At 42.6% G+C, this 24,945-nt stretch overlaps 1 protein-coding gene across 1 annotated transcript in view; it reads right to left on the bottom strand.

The window, feature by feature from the left end:
- Positions 1-15,048, bottom strand: part of FAT3 (FAT atypical cadherin 3) — a 634,426-nt gene extending 619,378 nt beyond the window's left edge. The window contains exon 1 of the mRNA XM_045191687.3: positions 14,939-15,048. The gene's annotated coding sequence lies outside the window, so the exon portion shown is untranslated. The remainder of the gene's footprint in view (positions 1-14,938) is intronic.
- Between the last annotated feature and the right edge of the window lie 9,897 nt (positions 15,049-24,945).

Below are 24,945 nucleotides of genomic sequence, written 5' to 3'. Positions count from 1 at the left end.
GCACAGGAGTTGAAGAGGATCTCCGAAGTCTAACTCATCATCTCCTCTTTTCAGTAAATCCTTCCAGAAATAAGACATCACTCTACCCACCACCTATTCCAATAATGAACTGTGAGCACATTCTCAGTACAGAAAAGACTTGGGTATCTAGACTCACCTAAATCCAATATTATGAATTATGTTCAGTGTACCTTCAAGTCAATTTTCAATAAACACAAATCACTTATTAAGAAATTAAGAGCATTACACATTTCTCATGCTCCCATGGATTTGGTATTAATGAGATTTTGTTTGTTGAGCTCACAGAATAGCAGTCTCTGAAAAGACAGACACAGCCTTTTCCAATTTCCGTTCATTCAACAGTTATTGAACATTTTTATAATTTAACATTCCCAAGACACATACCTGTTTACATGTTGATATTACCTGCCTGCCCTTCAAATAATGCTTTACTGCAGTATAACTGAAAAAACATGACATTTGGAATTTCACATCTTGCATTTTAATCTATTCTATTATTAATTGCAGGTTACTACAGACATCCATTTATACAGAGAAGCTTTACTATGTGCCAGACAGTGTAAATTTGACCCTTAAAAAGCAAGAGTCTCTTGCCCACGATGGTAAGAAGTGCCCCAGCACAACTCCATGTCTCAGTATACACTGGAATGGTGTAAGGACTATAATTTAGCATAACGACAGCTACTGCACAGGGTGTATATGAATAATTTTTAAATATAAGTTAGAAGGGCTCTAGGGATCCTCCAAATAACATCGTTACGTACGTATTCTAAGCCTTCCTAAGACAGAAAAGACAGCACTGAGAAGACTCCTACTTCGCAGTATACTCGTATTTTACCTTTGTAAATATCAACCTTCGTGGGTATTTACCATCCAGGATGTAATTCCTGCCAGGACCTCCTCAAAAAAGTGGTTCTACAGGAAGATGATCAAACATTTGGACGCACCCAACATGCCTTCTTGGTGTCTTCACCACACTTGCAGCCAAAGTATAGGAAAGATCCGTAGCTTTGACAGAATCTGGATATCAGAACCTGGATTGAAAGAACTATCAAGAACCTGGGTATATATGCCTGGAGGACCTTTCCTTCAAAGAGAAAATATGGAGCTGATCCCATCAGTACCAGGACCATAATGCAGTAGTAATACCTCAGGGATATTTTTCAGTTTTTGATCATAAATGTTCCAGTGTGAAAGTCAATGACACACTCTTCAAGTTGAACATAAACAAGTATGGTCATTCATTTTTAAAATTTAACACTGGTAAGATCCAGTAGTAATAAGAGTGGGGGGCCAAAGATCGTTATGCCACTGAGCCCTGGGAATAATGGTGTATAGTGGGGAAGAGACACAGCACAGGCGACTTCACTACCAGTCAGGTAGGACTAGGTGCCATAACAGTGGACTGGCCAAAAAGGCTGTTTAGTTTTTTCCAATAAATAAAAGACATTTTTGTTTTCACCAATAATTTTATTGATACGGATATTTTGAGTATGTCAGCTATCTCCACTATTGGCTTCTAGTGGGTAGAGGCCAGGGGTGCTGCTAAACATCTTCCAATGCATAAGACAGCCCCACAGTAAAGAATTATTTGGCCAAAATGGCAATGGTATTGTAACAATAAACTTCAAAAACCACTTTTAACACATTCCATCAGTCACTGAACCTCCTCCATACACTGCACAAATATTTTTGCGTTTCAGTTGTGTTTTTACCTTTCTTGAAATAATAAAGCATGATACACTGAAAATAGTGTACCTTCTTCCATCTTCAGTATTAAAATGACTTTACAAAAATTCACCCATTTTGATAAGTTTTTTTAAATGCACGCTGACATGACAGCTGTCACAATACAATCTAACAAAATTGTTTAGAGTGAAGTTAAAGACAATTAAACACTACGAGAGTCATTGTATAGAAAAACCGAAGCAAACTTTTTGGCCAACCCAATAGTAGTACAAAGTGCAGTGGGGACCTGAAGAACAGAAATGTAAAAAAGAAATATAGGAGGTAAGCTTTAAGCAAACTTTAGGATGGCACAGGCCTCTGAATAGTCACTACAAAAGCTGGGAAGAGTGGGGAGATACAAAGGGACCAAATGGCAAAAAGAAGAGCAAAATGTAGGAGGGGCTGCTGCAAAGCAGGAGAAACCCTGAGTGATAAGGGGCACCTCTCTAGATGTTCCAAAGTCTGGGAACCAGGGTGACCTTATTTGGTATACTCACAAAAGAGCTGATGTTGTCAGAGGTGTAACTCTGCAGGATTGGACTGCAGCTACTGCCCCCAAACTCTTGAGCTTTAACGCTTTCCCAAGGTCTCCATTAGTGACATAGACATTTGTATCCTAACTCCAGTCCTCTTTTCCGTCTCCTCTTTAGCATCTACTCTAGTGCTTCTCAAAGCAGTACATTTCCCATACATACATACTCTTGCCTCATTTTAAGAAATTTGATGCCTAAAAATTTAAAGTTAAAAAACAGATAAATTAAGGAAAAACAGAATATTCATTTTATAAAAGAATGTGCTACAAGATCTGCTTCAATAGTGATTCTTCCCTAATTGAATGCATTTAAAATGTGCTTTGCTTTGAAGAATGTGATTTACACTCACGTTTAAAACGTATCTATTGTATAAAGGCAATCTAGGCGTATTTACTTTGATTATTTTAACAAGCACTGATGACCTACATGAAAGCGGCATATCATAAAATACATGTAATTCCCTCTCTCTCTTTGGAGAGGAGGTATAATGTGCTTATTAATCCTACCTATTTAACAGAAATAGAGAGCATAAATTGAACAGACTATATTCATTGCTTAATACAACTTGGGAATAAAGTGATTAATGCAAATAATTACACATACAAAATCTACACTTCCGAAGTAGAAGATCTTCTAAATATTGGATAATTCAAGGAAATCTAGGAAACTGACTTGGCAGTATAGTGAATTTTTGTCTTACATTTCCTAATCAATTGGCTAGACTGCACAGTTCCCTCATTGTAGTAGTTACCTCCTGAATATGCCTACCATTGTTAATCCAGGAACTTCCAAGTAGATGATGTCCCTTAAGCTCAATAAAAGATGCTGGTCTCATCTTTCTGACTTGGGGTCACATGTGCCTTATGTCATTTTTTGGGCCTAAGAGGGCATCATCTAGTTGAGAAAGCCAATTTTTGAAGGGTCAGATACCACCTTTAGTTTAGTTTTATCGTTGTTCAAGTACAGTTGTCTGCATTTTCCCTCCACCACTCCCCCGCACCCTAGCCATCCCCACTTCCTTCCCCTGATCCCACCTCCCCTTGGTTTTGTACATGCGTCCTTTATAGTTGTTCCTGAAAACCCTTCCCACCTTTCCCCCCATTATCCCCTCCCACCTCCCCTCTGGTTACTGTCAGATTGTTCTTCATTTCAATGTCTCCGGTTATATTTTGCTTGCTTGTTTGGTTGATTAGGTTCCACTTAAAGGTGAGATCATATGGTATTTGTCCCTCACTGCATGGCTTACTTCACTTAGCATAATGCTCTCCAGTTCCATCCATGCTGTCGCAAAGGGTAGGAGCTCCTTCTTCCTTTCATCTGGTAGTATTCCATCACGTAAATGTGCCATAGTTTTTTGACCCACTCATGTACTGATGGGCACTTAGGTTGCTTCCAGCACATGGCCATTGTAAATTGTGCTGCTGTGAACATGGGGGTGCATAGGTTCTTTTGGATTGGTGTTTCATGGTTCATAAGATATAAATCCAGCAGAACTGCTGGGTCAAAAGACAGTTCCATTTTATTTTTTTGAGGAAATTCCATATTGTCTTCCACAATGGCTGCACCAGTCTGCACTCCCACCAACAGTGCATTAGGGTTCCCTTTTCTCCACATCCTCTCCAACACTTGTTGTTGGTTGATTTGTTTATGATAGCCTTTCTCACCGGTGTGAACTGGTATCTCACTGTGGTTTTAATTTGCATCTCTCTAAAGGCTAGTGATGTTGAACATCTTTTCATGTCTCTGGGCCCTCTATATGTCCTCCTTGGAGACACCACCTTTTTTAATATGCTCCATGCAAACGTCAGTCCCAGGTGATAAGAGCACCAAGCAGAAATACATTTCCAGGCACATGTATTTGAAGAATCCAGCACAGGCCATCAGAAAGTCTAACAATATAATGTGTACTCGGTTCACCCAGATTGTGAATGGTCTGCTCTGTCTACAGGAAAGATGGAATGCTACATTACTTTAAACAGCTCCAAATTAGAAAACATACCTACGAAGATGAGGAATTAAGAAACCTTATGAAACTAGCTGTTCACATTAATGCCAGTACAGGAGGCAGCTAAAATTTAAATTGTAAAACAGGTAGTAACAAATCCTCAAGGATTTGATGAAACATGTTTCTCCCTCATTCACTCATTGTCAACATTCTGCAGTACTTTCAAGCATTTAAAATTATCAAATGCAGTTCAAAAAGGTATATATCCCACAGCAAAGATATTAAAAAAGAACTTTCCAGTCCCCTGTATGACTGGAAACTTTTCCACATCAATAATCTGTAGTAAGAAGGATTTATACCACTAAACCACTAACCATAAAACTGAAAAGGACACAGAAAAATGTGAAATTAAATGTGAACTATGCTATTAGGTAAATATAGTAGAGAGCTAAAAGTTATAAAAAAAGAAATCTCACAAATTACTTTTATTTTTTAAGTATATTTTATTGATTATGCTATTAGAGTTGTCCTATTTTTTTCTTCCCTTATTCCTCTCTGCCCTGCACCCCCCCTCTCACCAGCATTCCCCCCCCTCTTAGTTCATGTCCATGGGTAGTACACATAAGTTCCTTGGCTTCTCCATTTCCTCTACTATTCTTAACCCGCCCCTTCTATTTTATGCCTACCATTTAGGCTTCTTATTCCTTGTACCCTTCCTCCCATTCTCTCCTCTCCCCCTCCCACTAATAACCATCCATGTGAACTCCATTTCTGTGATTCTGTTCCTGTTCTAGTTGTTTGCTTAGTTTTTGTTTTTGCTTTTAGTTTCAGTTGTTGACAGATGTGAGTTTGTTGTCATTTTACTGTTCATACTTTTGATCTTCTTGTTCTTAGATAAGTACCTGTAACATTTCATATAATAAAGGCTTGGTGATGATGAACTCCTTTAACTTGATCTTATCTAGGAAGCACTTTATCTGCCCTTCCATTCTAAATGATAGTTTTGCTAGATAGAGTAATCCTAGATGGAGGTCCTTGCCATTCATGACTTTGAATACTTCTTTCCAGCACCTTCTTGCCCACATGGTTTCTTTTGAGAAATCAGCTGAGAGTCTTATGGGAACTCCTTTGTAGGTAACTATCTCCCTTTCTCTTGCTGTTTTTAAGATTCTCTCCTTATCTTTAATCTTGTGTTATGTAATTATGATGTGCCTTGGTGTGTGCTTCCTTTGGCCCGACCTCTTTGGGACTCTCTGAGCTTCCTGGACTTCCTAGAAGTCTATTTCCTTTGCCATATTGGTGAAGTTCTCTTTTGTTATTTTTTCAAATCAGTTTTCGATTTCTTGTTCTTCCTCTTCTTCTTCTGGCTCCCCTATGATTTAGATGTTGGAATGTTTAAAGTTGTCCCAGAGCCTCTCCTCATTTTTTTGAATTGTTTCTTCATTCTGTTCTGGTTGAATGTCCATTTCTTCCTTCTGGTCCAAACCATTGATTTGAGTCCCAGTTTCCTTCCCTTCACTGTTGGTTCCTTGTACATTTTCCTTTATGTCACTTTTCATAACCTTCACTTTTTCCTCTATTTTGTGACCATACTCAACCATTTCTGTGAGCATCCTGATTGCCAGTGTTTTGAACTCTGCATCTGATAGGTTGGCTATCTCTTCATCACTTAGTTCTATTTTGGGACCTTTGATCTATTCTTTAATTTGGGCCATATTTCTTTACGTCAGGTGCCTGTTACATATGTTTTAAGGGACAGAGGCTTAGGTATTTGCCAGGGTGGGGCAACCCATGTCACTGGGTTGTGATGCTATATGTGGGGGAGGGCTCAGAGAGGGAATAATGTCTCTTGCTTGGCTCTTGGCCAGTTTTCAGTCACTTCCCCCACTACCCACATCCAAATGGGCCCTTCTGGTGCTGATTCCCAGGTGAGTGGGTTTGTGTATGTTCTAGGACCCTGTGGGTCTCTCCAACGAACACTCTTGTGAGGCTGGGAGTTTCTCCCACCACCTCAGCCCCCACAGATTTTTACAGTCAGAAGTTTTGAGGCTTTATTTCCCTATGCTGGAATCCTGAGTTAGACAGTCTGTGTCGTTCCCCAGTTGTTTCTCCCGGTTTATCCGCACGCAATTGTGGGACCTCCCACTCCTCCAGCTGCCGCCTTGCTATGGGTTCTCTCTGCCAGGGCTGCCCGTCTTCGCCTCTCCTGCAGGTCTTGGTGAATGCTTCTTCTTTCACTCCTTGGTTGTCAGACTCCCATACAGTTCAATTTTCTAGCAGTTCTGGTTATTTTTTGTTTTTAATTTTTTGTTGTCCTTCTTTTGGCTGTACGAGGAGGCAAAGTGTATGTACCTACGCCTCCATCTTGGCCAGAAGTCTGCACACAGATTACTTTTAAAATTCTAGAGCAAAAATTTCACAATTAATACCTTTCCTCCCCAAGCCTTGTACTTCAGCAATACAAAGCCCTGCCTGATGTTTTGGTGACACTTCATGTGTTATGCAATATCATGTGCTCAGTCCATGAGAATGGCCATCAGTGGGAGATGCACCATCATCCTAATGAGTTGCAAAGAAAAAAAAAAAGCACAAATCACTGAAGTCAAGAAGCACAAAATGGCAAACAGTCAAGTCCCAAGAGCTATAAAAATCCAAGACATTATAAGCTTTTAATGAGTGAAGCATGCCATGAGAAAGAGACCTTCTGTCAATAAATCCAAATCCTGGTTCACTAATTAAGCCATTTAATACAGTGTCTGAATATGTAGACACCAGACTTCAACATTTCTTAATTATATTCAATTCCAGGCATATTTTTCCATAAATTGACATTCTGAAATGCCTTTACAGTTCTATGAGATAGGTACCAAATTCTCAAGGGATACGACTACACACTTCTGAATTCTGATTCATCTGATTGAAATTATAAAATTATTTTTGATATATGGGAAAGAATCACATCCAACTTTCTCCATAACTCCAACAATGTTAAAGTCATCTGCATTAGGCCCACTTTTGATGTGTGCCTTTCTTTACAGCAAGGCTCTCCACAGCCAGGCCAGTCTGACGAAGTAGAACTACCAATTCCAACCTGGCACAGGACCCTGCCACCTGCACCACACAACACACTGCTCAACTAACCGCAGCACCAACTGCCATCACTTACCACCAGTTAGAGCTAAACAGAGAATTTCAAACCGGTCTTAAAGCAGGCTTCAGATGCCCTATTAACCACATGCTTAAGACTTTTTAAAAAATCATCAATGCCATTTGTAATAGATGTTCTAGGTTTCAAAAATACTAAGATACAGCCTCATTCTGCTTTTGAAGAACACACATATATACATGCATAGACAGAGTGTTTCTCTAATAGGGAAAAAAAAAGTAAGGATGACATTAACACTGTCATTAAGTATATTTGTCACTAGATTTAATCTGTATTATCTGGCATGATTTCAGATGTCTACAAGTGTTAAAAATGACCCATGATATTTAGTAGCATTAAAATATGGGATTGATTTCAAAATGTGAAACATGATAGCCGCTCCAGCATAATCACTTTTTAACCTTCCATGGTACTAAAAAGGCTATATAAATTGTCTGGAATTTAGTTAAAGTCCTGAAGTTACAATTAAACCTTCAGGTAACCTTTCATATTTGTGCCTCATTCAACAGCAGGGCTTATCTCTGATAATTCAAAAAAGAACAGAAATAAAAAATAGGTGAAATGTTGTTCATAATTGCTTTGCATGGTGTAAGTATCAGCAAGACATGGTGAACATCCAAGGTAACAGTTCTGGCCTTTCCACCCACGTTTTGGAAGTTCGTGTTACTAGGTGTATCATTTACTTGACTTGTTTTGTTTTTTCTTCTAATACTGAAAACCAAGCAACAGACCTGAATGCTGAATTCAAAAAGGACTGAACATCTCAGAATTCTCTGTGCCAAAGCTAACTCTGAGATTTATTACTAAGTCGCAAACAGGGGAAAACAAGGAATTCAGACCACACCAAGTATCTCATTCTGCAGGAATGAAGTTTCTTCCTAGTATATGCCAGGAGCATGCCTGCCAAACTTACAGTAGGTTCCTTCCACCTCCAACATTAAATAGTGCTATGATTTTTTCTTTAAGTGTATACATCTTTAGCCACAAAACAGACTGTAGGCTCCCTCAGGATACGATTCATTTTTTTATGCAACATCTCTCTTGTAATCCCTACAAATAAAAAAAAAGAGAACTGAGCAAATATTGATGGATTACTTGGAACTGATTCCCTGAATTCAGAATTACATTATCAAACAGACCCCAGAGCAAGAGTCCAATATGAAAAGAGGGGGAGTTTCTGCTCCTGGAGATGTCTGAAAACTTTTCAATTTCATTGACCAGCTCCTGGACCATGCTATGATGACTGCCTGGAAAGGAACTAAACTAGTGAAACAGAGGATAGATCCACATTAGGCAATAGAAGGAATATAAACCACTAGCAAAACTGAGAACCAAAAAATGCAGGGGGAAGGAAGCCATGAACTTTCCTAGCCACCTTCAGGTCAGTCCAGCATAACTTCAACTCAGCATAGCGTTCCAGCAGTTCCATGCACAGCCGGAGACTGAAGAGCCCATATGTGTTCTTGATTTTCACTCAAATTCCCTGAGGCCTAGGAGCTTTCGAGAGGAGTGAACTGTAATTCCAGGTCTAATGCACAAATTTTGTAGCAGTGTTCCTTGAAACAATAAAATCATCTGCAAGGATTTAAAAAAATACAGATGCCCAGGTCCTACCCCCAGAGTTTCTGATGTAAGTGGTCTGGATACAATGTGTGCATTAATAGTTTTAAAAGCACATGGGTGATTCTAAAGTACAGTCAAGGATGAGCAGTCCCACTTTAGGACCACTTCTAGAAGCTTTGGGTAGTATGAGAAGCCTCTCAGGGTTAACTGTGGAAGAATAACAGGTAGTGCCATAAACAACCCATCAAATTTTATGAAAACAACAAAACTGGATGATTCCCTAAAAGGCAGCTTATTTGCACTGATATTTTTTTGATACTACCAACAGTTTTGTACAAAACCCAGAATTGGTGATGTAACCACTCGGTAGCCACAGTGTGTGTTGAGGAGGAAAGTGGGGGCACACAGGTGCACCTGCATACAGGCCTGAGACACACTTAAAACACCTAAAGGTCCTCTCTGAAGTTGGGGGCAAGGTCCACAAAAGGACAATGGAGAAAAGGGCCCAAACAAATTCCGGTGTCTTTGCAAAATACTGGCATTCCAAGAGCCAATGTGGCCTGTTCCACGAGCATGTTCTTCCAAAAAGGCACCCTATCCCACAGAAATGAAAGAATTATTAATTTTATACTTCTTTGCCTACATTAGGGTTTCACTAAGAATTATGAAACTGGATCCTATTTACTTTATACTCCTCCTAAAAGTTTACTTCAGCTCATATTTCTCTCTCTTCTTCTAGGACCCTGTTCAGTGACACTTCTTTGTCAATTAACAAACATGGTGAATGTGCTGATTTCTAGTTTGCACATGGCATACCCCACCTTCCCAACAAACCATTACGTACACAGAAGCAAAGAATATATTTTACATTTACAAATATATCCTTCACACTGTCTTAAATATTACTAAAAGTAAATCTAAAAGAAAAAAATTTTGTAAAGCGATAAAAGCAACAAAGAAAAATAAAATAGAAAAAATATAAGTGAAGCTTCTTTAAGAAAGAAAAATAAAATTAATGACTTATAAACTGTGGGACTTTGGAGAATAAAAGCAAAGGGATAAATGTGACATTGTGAGTAAGTTAATTAAACAAATTTCCTTTATTAAATAGAGGCTGTAATCCACAGTCTTGGAACTGTGAAAGATCAGAAGTGTGAAATACCAAAGTCTGCTCAAGGACCCTGTACAACTTTTACGTCCAAGCAAGGGGACGCTCTCATAAAGCAATGTCTAAGAAGGAGAGTCACACAACCCTCCCCTGAACTCCTCCTGGGCCTTCACATTTATACATATCTACACAGTGAAGGAAGAAACACTTCTCATTATATGAAGAGCCTGATCATTAAGTTTTGAAATCTGTTCTCTATTTTTCTCCGACCATTATGCCAGTAAATTCATTATCAAATTGTCATTCCTTCTGCTTAAAACAAAAATACCTCAATCCTAGGATAGGCTAAAATTAAGACTAACCTGGGAGGGCCACTGCAGATCAGAACCACTGGAGTAGGTCATTTGTCACTATCACACATCACTGATAACCTATTTTGGTAGACCAGAAACTGGCTGGAAGCCACCAGACAAGTTGTCAAATATGTTCTCAATCAATTCAATCAGAATTTTATTTTTTTATTTATGGGAAGGCAAGCTTTCTTATAATCATTCTTTGAACAGGATTTGGGGGGAAAGAGGCAACGTAAACAAAGAAAGAAAAGAAGCTTATTAAAGGAGTAGATACTCTTCAATTGACAGAAAAATCAGTAAGTTTGAGAAGCCAGTAGAATAATATTTACCAAAACACAGAAAGGTTATTTACCCTCAGGGTTTTCCCAGAGAAAGTCACCTAACCAAAAGTATTACTTTGTGCCTATCAGGCCGTAGGCACTGTGGCTGTCCTCAAGAGAACAGGCTATAAAACATAGACCAGACCCTTCCAAGTGGGTGGAAAGCTGGTCATAACGACATAGTCAACAATTAGAGACTGAAAACTCTCTCAGAAAATTTTATCAATAAGCAAAACAATATACAGAGGAGTTGTGTTTCTTCTTTCAATTTTTTAAGACTATGAATATCTGTGGAAGTCAGGGTCCCCTTATTTGTAGGAAGAAATCGAGCAGGAGATTCGTCCTTCCCTCTGAGGGTCTGTCAGATCCCCTTCTTCTATATTTTCATGCCTCCCTGCTGTTTGTCACAATAAGCAAAGATGATGGTTTCATCAATAGTCCTTCCTCAGCAATCAAAAGAAATCGGTCTGAATGGACTTGTCCACCTGATCCCATCAGATGATCCCCACTCAATGCTCCTGCAGAAGGAAAAAACCTAGGAATGACCCACAATAGAAAAAAAAACAAACGTCCCCAGAATTATCCTTTGCCTCTTGCCCCAGAGTAATAAGCCAATCCACCAGCCACTGGACAGATAGGAGTATCATGGAATACCACACCCAACTCCAAAAAACAGTGAAGGTAAAGCCACATTGGTCCCATTTGCATTATGAGCTATTAATAGAGCCTAACAACACAGCAGCCATAGGAAGCACTTCTCAGACCAGCTGGTAATGACTAAATATCCTCTTCTCTGGTAATTGCCTACTTCTTTCTATTTGACATAATTCATCAGCCAGATTAGAGCAGGTCATTCTGCAGCGAATAAAGAAAGCAAGGATAACATAACCTGACACATCAGAATGTTCTTATGTGAGCAGCCTGAAGAGCTGCTGCTTTACAAAAAGCTATGAGCTGGCAAAATAACCATATAGCATACAGGTCAGTGGGCACACACTCTGTTTATTGCTACTCATTTCAATTTTGAGTAGCTCAGCATAACTGTAATTGCTAGTTAAGACATAGACTGGGTCCTATTTTTTTTTAAATCCCCCAAAATGACTGTGCCAGGAACCAGAATAAATAAAATTTGGAAACAGCAAAGGAGGGGTAGGGTGGAAGCTTGATAGCTGGTCACTGGGCAACAAACGCTGGCTGTGAAAATCCTGCAGCTACAAGAGATGGAGCCAGCCCAGCAGCTGACCGATTTCTGATCTCTGGGCCAGCTGCCTTTCATGTGGAGTTCCCTGTGTGCTTCAGATATGAAGACATTATAACTGGACAGTTCTGGGAACTTTCTCATCCCAGCGCACTGTGCACAGAAATTGGCCCCAACACCCTTCATTGTCCAAGTTCCAAAAAGGCAACAACTAGGATTCATGATTAAACATCAGCACTGGTTTTAATTCTAAGAGGCAACTTTTCTCCTTGTAAAATGTTAAAAGCCCTTCCCCCACTCCAACCCCACTAGAAAAAAAAGAACATCAAAGCGCTAAAGTTATTATGCATTTTTTTTGTCTTTGTCTCTTGGCGCCCTGGTTTTCTTGGCTGTTCTTTATTCTCTCACTGCTCAGCAGCTCCAATTTAGGAATAAGAAACCAAAAAAAAAAAAAAAGGCAGGAGCAGTTGGCTTTGTGCAATTTCCAGGATTCTGCAAAATCTCACTCTCTCAATCGCTTTTCCCTTTTTCTTTATCCCCTGCCTTCTTTTCCTTGTCAGATTCAAATCTACACGTCACAAACCAGAACATCATTCAAGCGTTCAATAAACGTTAAGAAGTTCAGTGCCTGCGGGTGGAAGCGAAATCTAGGCTCTCTTTGATGTATACTGAAAAGTGGGCACCTCAGCTTTCAATTCCTAGATGGTGAGCTAACCCCTTTGCCACCACCTGAACTTGCCTCCTGAATCAGAGGCAAAGTCGTCTGCAAGCTTTCTGGACGGTTCACAGTCTCCCTGCATCTATTTTACCTCGGCCCGGGCACAATCAGAGAATCTAATCCTAGCAACAAAGCCAGGAGCACAAATCCACGGTGATGAACTGGTTGGCCTGCTCCCCCGCCCCCTTCCTCCCACCGCTCCTGACTAGCCTTTGAAAAGACGAGCACTGGGGCCAGAAAATTAATACGTCCAAGGCGAGGGGGGGAAAAGCTGCGGTATACAGTGGCCAGGTCTAGTTTTGGCTTCGTGGTTTTGTTTGTGTATTTTTTAAGCATCAAGGACCCATACAAGTGTGAACCCAAGCTGGACAAGTCCCCAAGGCTGGGTGCACAGCCCTAGGCGCTGTCCAGATAGTCCTCCCTGCCCCCTCCCTCGTCTGGCTGGGGCCGGGGGGAGTGGGGGAGGTTTGCGCGCGTTTGTCTGACACTTGTAAATGGAAGTAGGATCCAACTTGGAAAACAAACGCGCCACAGTCTGGGGCGGGGAGAAAGGGGGAGGAGAGGAGAAGAACAGAAAAGACTCTTCCCTCGTTAGTGGGGTCAGCTTCCCCTACCACCCTCCCGCCAAGGCTACAGCAGGTTCGCCTAAACCAGAAGCAGAGTCTAAGTCGGCGCGTGGCAGCAGTGAGACAGAGAGCTCCGTGCGGAGGCGCGGAGAGTCTGCCAGGTACCGCCGGCCACTGCCACCAACTGCCCACGCTCCGGGCTGCAGGCGAGTCTCCCTCCCAAAGAAACTCTCCTAGCCCTGCACGGCTACCTCGCCAGGTCTCTACATCCTCCCTCCCTCCTCACATTCATTCGGGGACCCCCTTCCACTGCCTGGTTTGCCAACATTATTACACCCAACGGCAGCTGCAAGATGCCACTATCACCACCACACACACATCCCTGGAGCGCCACCCTTGCGTCGCAGGCTACTCGAGGATCCCTTAGCTCGCAGCCAAACTCCCTCCACCCCCATATCCTTGCCCCAAAAGCACGCCCGCCCACGAGAGTGGAGCAGGGAAAAGTGAACAATAAAAGTTGCCTTCCGCAAAGCCCAATTGTGGTCAATGTTTAACCATCTCGGAAAGAACACGCGACAAAAGTCAGTGGGATAAGGGAGGGAAGAATACAGGCCACTGTACTGCTAAAAATACCCGAGCTCGCCACCTCGCGCAAGCCGGGGTCCAGATGCACTTTAGTTCAGCGACCCCCACTGGCGAAATCCTGGTGCGCACTGCACGCCGCGCGAACATAGTCTGTACTACGACGGCTGCCTCCTTGCCCGCGCCCCTCAGACCCCCATCTCCGCCCCGCACCCACAATGGTCCGGGCAAGGGGGTCCATCCAGGACCTCCTGGGAAGGCGCCCAGAAGGCAGAACGGTCGCGCCCTCGCGTTCCCTCCTCCCAACCCAGAGAGGGCTGCAATACACCCCTAGGACGGTCAGGCCCACTCAGCTTTTTCTTTTTCCTTCCAAAGACAGTAACCTTCACTCACGCCCGCCAAAAATCAAGCACTCTTCTTCCACCGCACTCGGTTTCCCTCTCCCCGTCAAGATAGCAGAAAAAGTCCCTCCTCCCACTATTCTGTAAAAGGCTGTCGCTCCAGTCCGAGAGCCGTTGCCAATTCAGTAAATCTCACCCTGCCCATGACCCTCGCAGGCTGGAATGAAGCATGGAGCAGACCCACAGACTGGTAATCCCTTCCCCCCAACACCCCTTCTCCCCGGGCCACACTGAAGCTGGATTCCCAGCTCCGTCCTATGCTTCGGCAAGCGACGACCCAACTTGTGCCTCCGGATCCCTCATCGGCATCTGAATGTCCCCACTGCGCCAGACGGGGATGGGCTACCAAGCAGGCTTGCCGCCTTGACCCTTTCATCCACCTGCACCAGCGGCCGGGACGGGAGGGGATGGGGATGGGCGCACCGATTCGCAATCCCCTTGCATCTCTTGCCCAAATCCTCAGTCCCAAACTTGGCCAACTCTCCATGACAACCTCCCGGCTACCGCCGCAGGACCGAACCTCCTTCCCTTCCTGGCGGCGGCGCCGGCTCAGAGCCATGCCCAGGCAGGAACTTTACAAGGTGAAAAGTTTCCCCCACGCGCTCTGCAGGGGCTGGTCTCCCAGAGCCCGCCTCACAGCCCATTTACACTGGGCTGCTGGAACTGTGGTCTGGATGGCGCGCTCCAGCTGGTGCAACGGTCGGCCAAAAAAATCAGGTTAAAAATCCCCACGCACCCTTGCCTCCACGAGCGATCCACAGATCCACTAGGCGCTTTCCCGGTGGTCTTTCTCTCCCGGCGTTCCTGCCCAGGCGAACTGGTCACCCCGCCGCTGCAGCCGCGGAGCTCGCCGCCCGCTCGCTGGGACTACAGCCGCTAGCAGAGGCGCTTGGCGCCTGGGACGCCGCCACCACGCGGGCTCGCAGGCGGAGGAGGGAAACCGGGAGGAGATGAACGGCAGCAGGACGAGGGGGACGGGGGCGCGAGATCCAAACCGCAGCCCAGATCACAGCGCAGCCTGCCGGGAGGAGCGCGGACTCTCGGGTCGGCTCCGAGCTGCTGCCGCCGCCGTCGCTACTGCTCGCCGCCTCGCTGCTCACAGCTCCCCATCACAGCCGACGCCGACGCACAGCCAAGCCCCTCTCTCCCGTCTCCCCCTCTCGCTTCTCTCTGTCTCCTCCTCCCAAACCGCAAGAGAAAAGGGCGAGGGGGAGAGAAGACTCGGCGTCCGGGATGACTGGCGATCTCCGAGCGCAGCGCAGGGGAAGGGGGCGGGCAGGGAGGGGGGGTTAGTGGGGGAGGCGCGCGAGCTGAAGGGCGCTCCCCGCGCCTGGCCTGCTAGCTGGACTAATTTTAGAGCTGGAGTCTTCTTCCACCAGTCTCTCGGGGCGGAGGATCAACCAACGTGCCTTCCTGCGACTCGTAGAGTGAAGTGCCGGCTTCGGAGAGCGCGCTCACAAACTGTGTGCAGTCCCAGCCGTACCAAAGCAACGCACGGAGGTCGAGTACGCGTTACTCTGCTAAGACAGAGGAGGAAACTGAGGGACATCGAGGTGGAAATGGCTTCTCTAAGATTCCAAGGTTAGTCTGTAGTGTTAATATAAAAACCATCAAATGTGTACCTCTTAATTCCAAATGCGCTACACATGCAAAGGTCCTACTACTTTCCCACCCATTTTTGGATCCTGGGGTCATCTGACAACCTTATGGAGAAGGGAGGAGCATTAAGACTAAAAAGGTAACCTGGCATATTTTCTTCACTCTTTCCCTGCCCACAAGTGATTTTAAGCATTTTTGTCGAAATGGAAAAAAGGCATTCTGAAGGGAACGAGTGATTGATTTAGGGCTTGATGGTTTGCAACTACAACCTGCCACTTGGCCTTTTCCAGTAACTTCTACAGCCACACTCCTCCTAAGACTCCCATACCACCACCACCCCAACACACACACACACACACACACACACACACACACACCCGCTGCTGCTGCTGCTGCTGCTGCTGCTGCTGCTGCTGCTGCAGGGGAGCCTGCGCTCCTTTCCCTGCTCCCCATCCCCAGTCCGCTTCTCTGTGTATCTTCACTCTTCTGCTTTTCTTTTTCTTCCCCTCAAGGAGGAGAGAGGCAGTCTTAACAAACACCCCCCCCACACACACACACACTAGCTTACTTCCCTACCCCCACCCCCAAACACAGAGCAACGCACAGCTGTCCCTAAAGCAGACCTGTCAGCATGCGTGTTGCCTCGTTGCAGTCTCCTAAGCTGCTCCCCGCACCCCGCCCCCCGGCCCCCCTCCCCCTGTCCCTCAACCTTTGGTACATGTTGAGAGGCACACCAGGCCTGCAGATCTGTTCTCCAGAAAAAATCTTTACTTTTTTAAACCACGAAATTCTCTTTGGGGAGCTAGGTGGGGGTTGCTACTGGAGGACTTTGTGCTCAGCCACTGGAGTGAGCCCCTTGAAGAGCCGATTCAGTTTACCTTTCTGTCTTCCAGCTCCCAGTCGGGGGCCTCCTCCTTGTCACAGCTACACAATGGCCTGCCATTCTCCACAGGTGGAAAGTTTCCCTTGAAAGCCTCTGGCATCCTTGCTGCCTTGACTGCTCCATAAAGCATGGCATGCTCTGGTCACTCTACTCTGAGACTTTAATGTGAATACTAAAGAACAGTGACAGCCCCCCATACATCAGCGAATTCAGAGGTAATCAGCATGATGTTACCTAGGGCTTCGTTGCCACGTAAGGACAGAAGAGGGGTCTGGAGTGAAGGAAACCACCAACAAGGCTAGGAAGACTTACTTGCCCTCCAAAATGTTATCATTTGAATAAGTTTATTCTTATTTTTATGTCAGCAGTTTTCTAGGGCATTGAAAAATTTATTACCATATAAATATGTTCCTACCATGGCATTTTTCTTGTGACCAATGGATTATAGCTAACTGCATTAAAGATTTTAATGAACCAATATATTTCCTACCTGTGTGCTTCCGTGGAAGTACTGAAATAAGTTGGTTCCTGAAACTGAGTACTTTGGGTGGAGTCATCTGGTGCCTGTTTGGCCAGTGGATGCTCAGGGAAAGAGTACTGGCAACCAAATAGGGCATCCTCCACCTTTTGCCCGGGAAGACTGCCAGGTGAGTGTAGGTGTGGCCACTGCTGCTGCTACTGCTGGTGATGCTCTGATTCCAGGTCCTAGAATGTTCTCTCATGCCTCGAAGTCACCATACAGATAGATGAGTGCAAAAATCTCTCCAAATTTTAGCCTCCTTCATTCCCCTAGGCAGTACATAGATAAGAAACAGTCTTTACTCCCAGGGCAGGAACAAGCCATTACAGTCTGTGGGTAAGAGACTTCCTGCAAGAATGACAGAGTGGTTTATCTGGCTGAACACCCTTCTGGTAATTGAAGATTTGCATAGCACTTAATCCTCATTTAATACTGATTGTATTAGAAGACCATTGCATTTCTTTAAAAAGTGCCTACTGTGTGCTAGTACTGTAGTAGGCACAGAGTTGATAACCCAGTAACTTTATGACAGCAGAAAAGCTGTTTCTCATACAGGGTGGGGCAAAAGTAAATTTACAGTTGTTGGTATGGAAAATAATATAGCAATTAATAAATCATATAAAAATAAACTGTTTCCTGTGCTCACAACTATAAACCCACTTTTGCCACACACTGTATTTAGAATTCTATCCACAGTTCCCTACACAGGGCCTGACACACTCAGTGAATATTAGTAAATGCTCAGTACATATTCAAAGAATGAACAGATAATGAAAGCTTGAGAATCTTCTAATATACCCAATTAATATGATATATAGGACATTGAAGTCCTTATAGAAAAAGAGGTGAAAAAATGAAAAATTATGAACCTGTAAGAAAACAATGTTACTTCCCATACACCACTTTAAGTCTTCTGGGCCTCACCTGTGTCCTTTAGCCTCTGCAGGGATAACCAGTTCCCAGTGGCTCCAGGGAGCTTCACACAGGTCAGTCGGACAGTGCCATGCCCTAGGCCTCGCTTACCTCTCTTCTCCTACCCCATTGGTTTCTTTGTTAAACTTTCAGTGTAGACTAAAATCCAGAAAGACACATGAGAGACTAAACATCCTGTGGCTAATCTCTGACGAATGGGAGATGAAGTCCACTGCTAAATGCTCCCCTTTCTGTCCTCCAACAAAGGGTCTTGAAATGTTTTATATAGTGGTCTCAGGTGGTCTTACTGAATTAAGCAGCCAGTAGCTGGAAGCAGTGGCCAGCTTGATAACACACCCTTGTACTGGCTCTCCTTCCTTTGCTGGGGCCCCCCTTTTTTCCTTACAAGCTCACTAGGATCACACTCACTCGGATCACACTTCCCCCCTTTTTCCCTCACAAGCTCACTAGGATAAGTCCTTAGTGCAAGGACTTATAGAAAGTACATTATAAGGCTTTATTATCTGGCAATTCCAGGCCAAATATGCCCCATTAATCCTAAATATTTACATCAAGGAGTAGTCAAATGATTTTTCAAAATGCGCTATAGCATGTACTTATTTACTCACACACACACAGGCTCCTCTTTGTGATAAGTTATAGTCCACCCAGATCTGTTCTTATTAATCCCATTCAGTTTATTTGTGTTAAAAAAAATCGATGATCAGGATGGAACGTGGGTGGTATAACATTTGAGCCAGTGTCTACCTTATTGTTAAACCTTCCAGAAAACATTCAATAATGGTTTTTTTTAAAGAAGAATTTGTTACCACAGTGAACTATTGAGGAAGGTGGTGGAATTTCCTTCAACTTGAGATGGGAGTGGATCTGTCAAGAAACTATTATCGTAAGATTGTTTTGGAAACAGATCAAATCAAGCTATATTATGAAAGAGAGTCAGTTTAGGGTGGTAGTTAAGTGAGCAGGCCCTGGAAGTAGACAAACTGAATTAGAATCCTCACATTCCACCCTCAAGCTGTATTATCTTGGCTAAACTTCCTAATTTCCCTTGATCTTAATTGCTTCATATGTAATATAGGACCTATAATAATGCCCATTTTATAAGATTATTTTAAGAGTAAATGAAATAATTAATAAAAGCATGTGCTCAACATATAGTAAGCATGCAACAAATTTTAGCTATTATTATTCTTTTACAGACAAATTATTAGGCAATTATTTTATATCATCTGAGCTTAAAGTCAGTGCCAGGAGCCAGAACAAAGATTGAACTCTACTATTGTAGTAGGCAGTTACATAGACATAAGCAGAGTAGGAACGATGGACCAGTTGCCTTAGACACCTGGCAAGGGGCAAAACTACAAGTCCTTGCACGACCACACCCTTCAGCCCTGAAGATGACATCTAGGCCTCAGCAGTGTTTCAGCTCCAGACTCAGAAAAGCATCAAAACCAGGTGGAACGGTGCCTTCTCTGACATCAGGACCAGCTGCATTGACTAATGATCCCCTAGTGCCAACCAATCAGTGGAGACCAGAAGGGGGGCACACCTGGAAAGCCGATGAATGTTCTATTGACATCCTTGCCTGAGCCCCCAGATAAGGATGGAGGACCCAGCACTACTCTTTCTAAGGACCACAACCAAGCAGTGCCTTCCCCCACCCTCTTCTTTCCCCAGGGCATTCGCGCGTGCGCTCCCCACCCCCCTCACTTTCATATGAGTTCCTTGGCTCTGAATTCTTCTCTTCTCTTAACCAGAACTCAAGTACCATGGTTGCTGAACCGAAGTCCACCCTAACTCCTCTCTAATGCCTGGTGCTCTTTTTCTGCCACTAATGCTACTGTCCCTCCCATGGTAAAATTCCGATTCCAGCTCCAAATCTGGAATGGCATCTTATTATCCACATAGCTGTTACAGGCCAAACTTTTATTCAGATACAGCAAAATGATGTTCCAGATATTCATAAATATATATATATATATATTTAACAGGATCAGTTGTGGATGAGAACATTTATTTATATACTTTTTGTTCTTCATTAATAAATAAAGCCCCTTAGATTTCAATTTTACCTTTTGCAAAACTACATTTAATAATTAAGAATGATATACATCATATACTTCATATATGACTGTAATTTTAACTCAAATATTTTCATAGAAAAATGTTTTTTCATGTACCTGCGTATTATAAAACATTGACAAATATAGAGGAGACATTGGGTACACTTTATACCAGTGCCTTTTTATATTTTTTCGTTCACAGACTTCTTCGATTAAATTTATGGAATTTCTTTTTAAACATAGACGTATATACGCTCATATTTTTTGCATTCTATTTCAGTATTTCCAGAGTCCCTCTAAAATATCTCCATAGAATACAATTAAGGGAAATGTTTACATGAGAAAATATTGTCCGGAACTCAAGTTCTGTTTCTTCAAGTTTTTAGTTATACTAGCACTGCTTTTTTGATCTACTGTTTAAAGCAAGGAATGCACAGTACCTCAGGGGTTAGAAGTACACATCGTACCTGCAATAAACTTGGATCATTCCAAACTTTTAAGAATTTACTCTTAAATGTGTAGACAAGGCCCCCTGTGTTGGGGACCCACTATACAACTAGAAGTTCTCTGAGTTAACTGCTACTTAGACTACAAAGCTTAGTAAAAGATAAGTAATTAAAATATGCTAATTTGGAGTATACAAACTCCAAATTAAGATTCAATAGTACCTAAGACAATAGTAGCTACAGGAATTTTTTAGAACTTAGACCAAAAATATCTTGTTATAGAGCAATACTTTATCACAGATTTTTTTTTTAATTGCAGGTACACAGTAATACTAAAAAGCAGCCTGACTTTTTAAATTCTCTACAGATAACATTTCCATAATCCATTACCTGTGTACTATGCAGACCGCTCCTACTGTCCCACCCTTGGTATGCAAGCCACTGATTAGACTTGCATAGGACTTTCTTTGCCACTTAGCTATGCTAAGGCTGATCCAGCCAATTCCCCTTATTTTGAAACAACCACCAAACAGAACTTTGGGCAGATTTACTGCTTAGCTTTTACCAAGTAAATTGTCTTGCTGAGCTCCTTATCCTTAAGAAGAAAATTTTATACCCCTCTTTGGCTATGACTCTTCTGTCTTTGGTTACACACTGACTAATAATAAATGTAATTTCTGGCAACTATTTTTTTGTTATTTATTTTTTTATTGTTGTTCAAGTACAGTTGTCTCCATATTCTCCCCACCACTCCCACCCATCACAGCCATCCCCACTTCCCACCCTCTATCCTACACCCTTTTGGCTTTGTCCATGTGTCCATTATAGATGTTTCCTGACGACCCTTACCCCTTTGCCCCCATTAGCCCCTTCCACCTCCCCTGTGGTGACTATCAGTTTGTTCTTATTTTCAGTGTCTCTGGTTATCTTTTGCTTGCTTGCTTGTTTTGTTGATTATGTTCCACTTATAGGTGAGATCATATGGTATTTGTCTTTCACTGCCTGGTTTGTTTCACTTACCATAATGCTCTCCAGTTCCATCCATGCGGTCACAAAGGGTAGGAGCTCCTTCTTTCTTTCTGCTGTGTAGTATTCTGTTGTATAAATGTACCACAGTTTTTTGATCCATTCATTTACTGATGGGCACTTAGGTTGCTTCTAACACTTGGCTATTGTAAATAACGCTGCTATGAACTTTGGGATGCATGGGTTCTTTTGGATTGGTGTTTCAGGATTCTTAGGGTATAATCCCAGCAGTGGAATTGCCGGGTCAAAAGGCAGTTCCATTTTTAGTTTTCTAAGGAAATTCCATACTGTTTTCCACAGTGGCTGCACCAAGTCTACATTCCCACCAACAGTGCACTAGGGCTCCCTTTTCTCCACAACCTTGCCAGCATTTGTTGTTTGTTGATTTGGTTATGATGGCCATTCTGACCTGTGTGAAGTGGTATCTTATTGTGGTTTTAATTTGCATGTCTCTGATGGCTAGAGATGCTGAGCATCCTTTCATATGTTTCTGGGTCCTCTGTATGTCCTCCTTGCAGAAGTGTCTGTTCAGATCCTTTGCCCATTTTTTGATTGGGTTGTTTGTCTTCCTGGAGTGGAGTCATGTGAGTTCTTTGTATATTTTGGAGATCAAACCCTTGACCAAGGTATCATTGGCAAATATATTTTCCTGTACAGTTGGTACCCTTTTTATTTTGCTGATTTTTTAACTGAGTAGAAGCTTTTTATTTTGATGAAGTCCCATTTGTGTATTCTTTCTTTTATGTCCCTTGCTCCAGGGGACATATTGGTGAAAATATTGCTGTGTGGAATATCTGAGACTTTCCTCCCTATGTTCTCCTCTAGGACTTTTATGGGTTGTGACTTATATTTAAGTCTTTTATACATCTTGGGTTTATTTCTGTGTATGGTGTAATTTGTTGGTCGAGTTTCATTTTTTTGTATGTAGCTGTCCAGATCTCCCAATACCATTTGTTGAAGAGGCTGTCTTTACTCCATGTTTTGCTTTTGCCCCCTTTGTCAAATATTAATTGACCATAAAGACTTGGATATATTTCTGGGCTCTCTATTCTGTTCCATTGATCTATGTGTTTGTTCTTATGGCAGTACTAGACTGTTTTGATTACAGTGGCCTTGTAATATAGTTTGATATCAGGTATTGTGATCCCTCTTACTTTTTTCTTCTTTCTCAGAATTGCTGCAGCTATTCAGGGTCATTTATGATTCCATATAAATTTTTCAAATGTTTGTTCTATCTCTGTGAATACACCATTGGTGTTTTAATAAGGTTTGCGTTGAATCTATAAATTGCTTTGGGTAGTATGGATATTTTGATGATGTTAATTCTTCCAATCCATGAGCATGGTACATGCTTCCATTTGTTGTGTCTTCCTTAATTTCTTTCTTCAGTGTTGTGTAGTTTTCTGAGTACAGGTCTTTTACCTCCTTGGTTAGGTTTATTCCTAGGTACTTTATTTTTTTTGTTACTATAGCAAATGGGATTTTTTTCCTGGTTTCTGTTTCTGATATTTCATTGTTGGTGTACAATAACGCCTTCAATTTCTGAATATTGACTTTATATCATGCTATTTTGCCAAATTCACTTATTAGGTTGAGTAGTTTTTGATGGAGTCTAGGATTTTCTACATATACTATCGTGTCATCTGCAAACAGTGACAGTTTTGCTTCCTCCTTTCCAGTTTGGATGCCTTTTGTTTCTTTTTCTTGTCTGATCGCTGTGGATAGGACTTCCAATAATACTGTGTTGAATACAACAGGTGAAAGCGGACATCCTTGTCTTGTTCCTGATCTTAGGGGAAAGCTTTTAGTTTTTACTCATTGAGTATGATGTTGGCTGTAGGTCGTCTTTCATATATGGCCTTTATTATGTTGAGGAATGCTCCCTCTACTTCCACTTTGCTGAGTGTTTTTATTATAAATGGGTACTGTACCTTCTCAAATGCTTTTTCTGCATCTATTGATATGATCATGTGATTTTTGTCTTTCCTTTTGTTTATGTGATGTATTATGTTTATTGATTTGTGAATATTGTATTATCCTTGCATCCCTGGGATGAATCCCACTGGATCACGTTGTATGATCTTTTTAATATATTGCTGGATGCGGTTTGCCAATATTTTGTTGAGGATTTTAGTGTCAGACAACTATTTTTAACACAACTACAATTCTATTCCTTTAACCATTCCTCTTTTTCTTATTCTCCCATTCATTTATTCATTCAAACATCCTAAGAGCAGCTGTATACTTGATTCTCTGCTAAATGCTGGGGATATAATGGTTAACAAAAACTGCTAAGATATCTGCTTCCTAGAATCTGTAGGCCAGAGGAGTCACCATTTATGGAACTGTTGGTGGTGATAACCAAAGTAGCACCAGGTGTTAGACCAGTGGAATCAGACTGGACTTCTCTTCAGCGACTTCGGTACCTGAGCACTAAGAAACAATTCAGAGCCAAGACTCAAACTATATACGAACACTTACTTAGAAAGTTACAGAGGTAGAAGTGTTGAGTGGTAGAAGGTAAAAGTAACTCAAGAGGGGTGGAGACGGGAGAGGAGGAAGAGGTGGAGGGGAAAGGCACAGGTGTGCTCCCAGGAGGAAGAGACAGTGGGTCCTCTGTCCTAAGGGTTTTTAAGGGTTGAGGTTTTAGAGGAGGTCCCAGGGGAGGGTTTCAACAGAATATTCATCAGCTTTCCAGGTGTGTTCTTCCAGGGTTATGGTCTCCACTGATTGGCCAGCACTAGGGCAGGAGGTCATTAGTCAATGTAGCTGATCCTGACATCAGCCATGACATTGCTTGTCTGGTTTTGCTACTTTTCTGGGCCTGGAGCTGAAACACAACTGAGGCTAGATGTGATCTCTAGGAGTTAATACTTAAGGGAGTGGTCTTATAAGGGCCCACATGGGTGTCTCATGAGGCCACTCCTCAGCCCCTTGTTCTTCCCCCAAGAGGGTCTACCACATATCCAGGGATATCCAGTGGAGGAAAGGTGGGGGGACGGTCTAAGCTGTGTGACCAGAAATATGAAAGTTCAGAGGTCTAAACCACATGACCAGTGATATGCAAGGGGCAGGAAGGTCACCCTGGGGCAGAGGTCCTTATTTTCCCAGTTTTTCTGTTGCTAGGCACCAGAGGCTTTCTGCCCTGGGGACCTTCTGCACCTGGCCCATCATCCTTGCTCTGCTCATGTCTGTCTAACTGCCTTCCACAAAATGATCTTATAAAGAAAAGTAGCAGTGAAAAGGGCTGCAAGTGAATGCCTCAAGTTTTTG

Source organism: Desmodus rotundus, chromosome 5 (assembly GCF_022682495.2).
Source record: "Desmodus rotundus isolate HL8 chromosome 5, HLdesRot8A.1, whole genome shotgun sequence".
In the NCBI taxonomy this organism is placed as follows: domain Eukaryota; kingdom Metazoa; phylum Chordata; class Mammalia; order Chiroptera; family Phyllostomidae; genus Desmodus; species Desmodus rotundus.
This window is presented reverse-complemented; position numbering and strand designations above follow the sequence as displayed.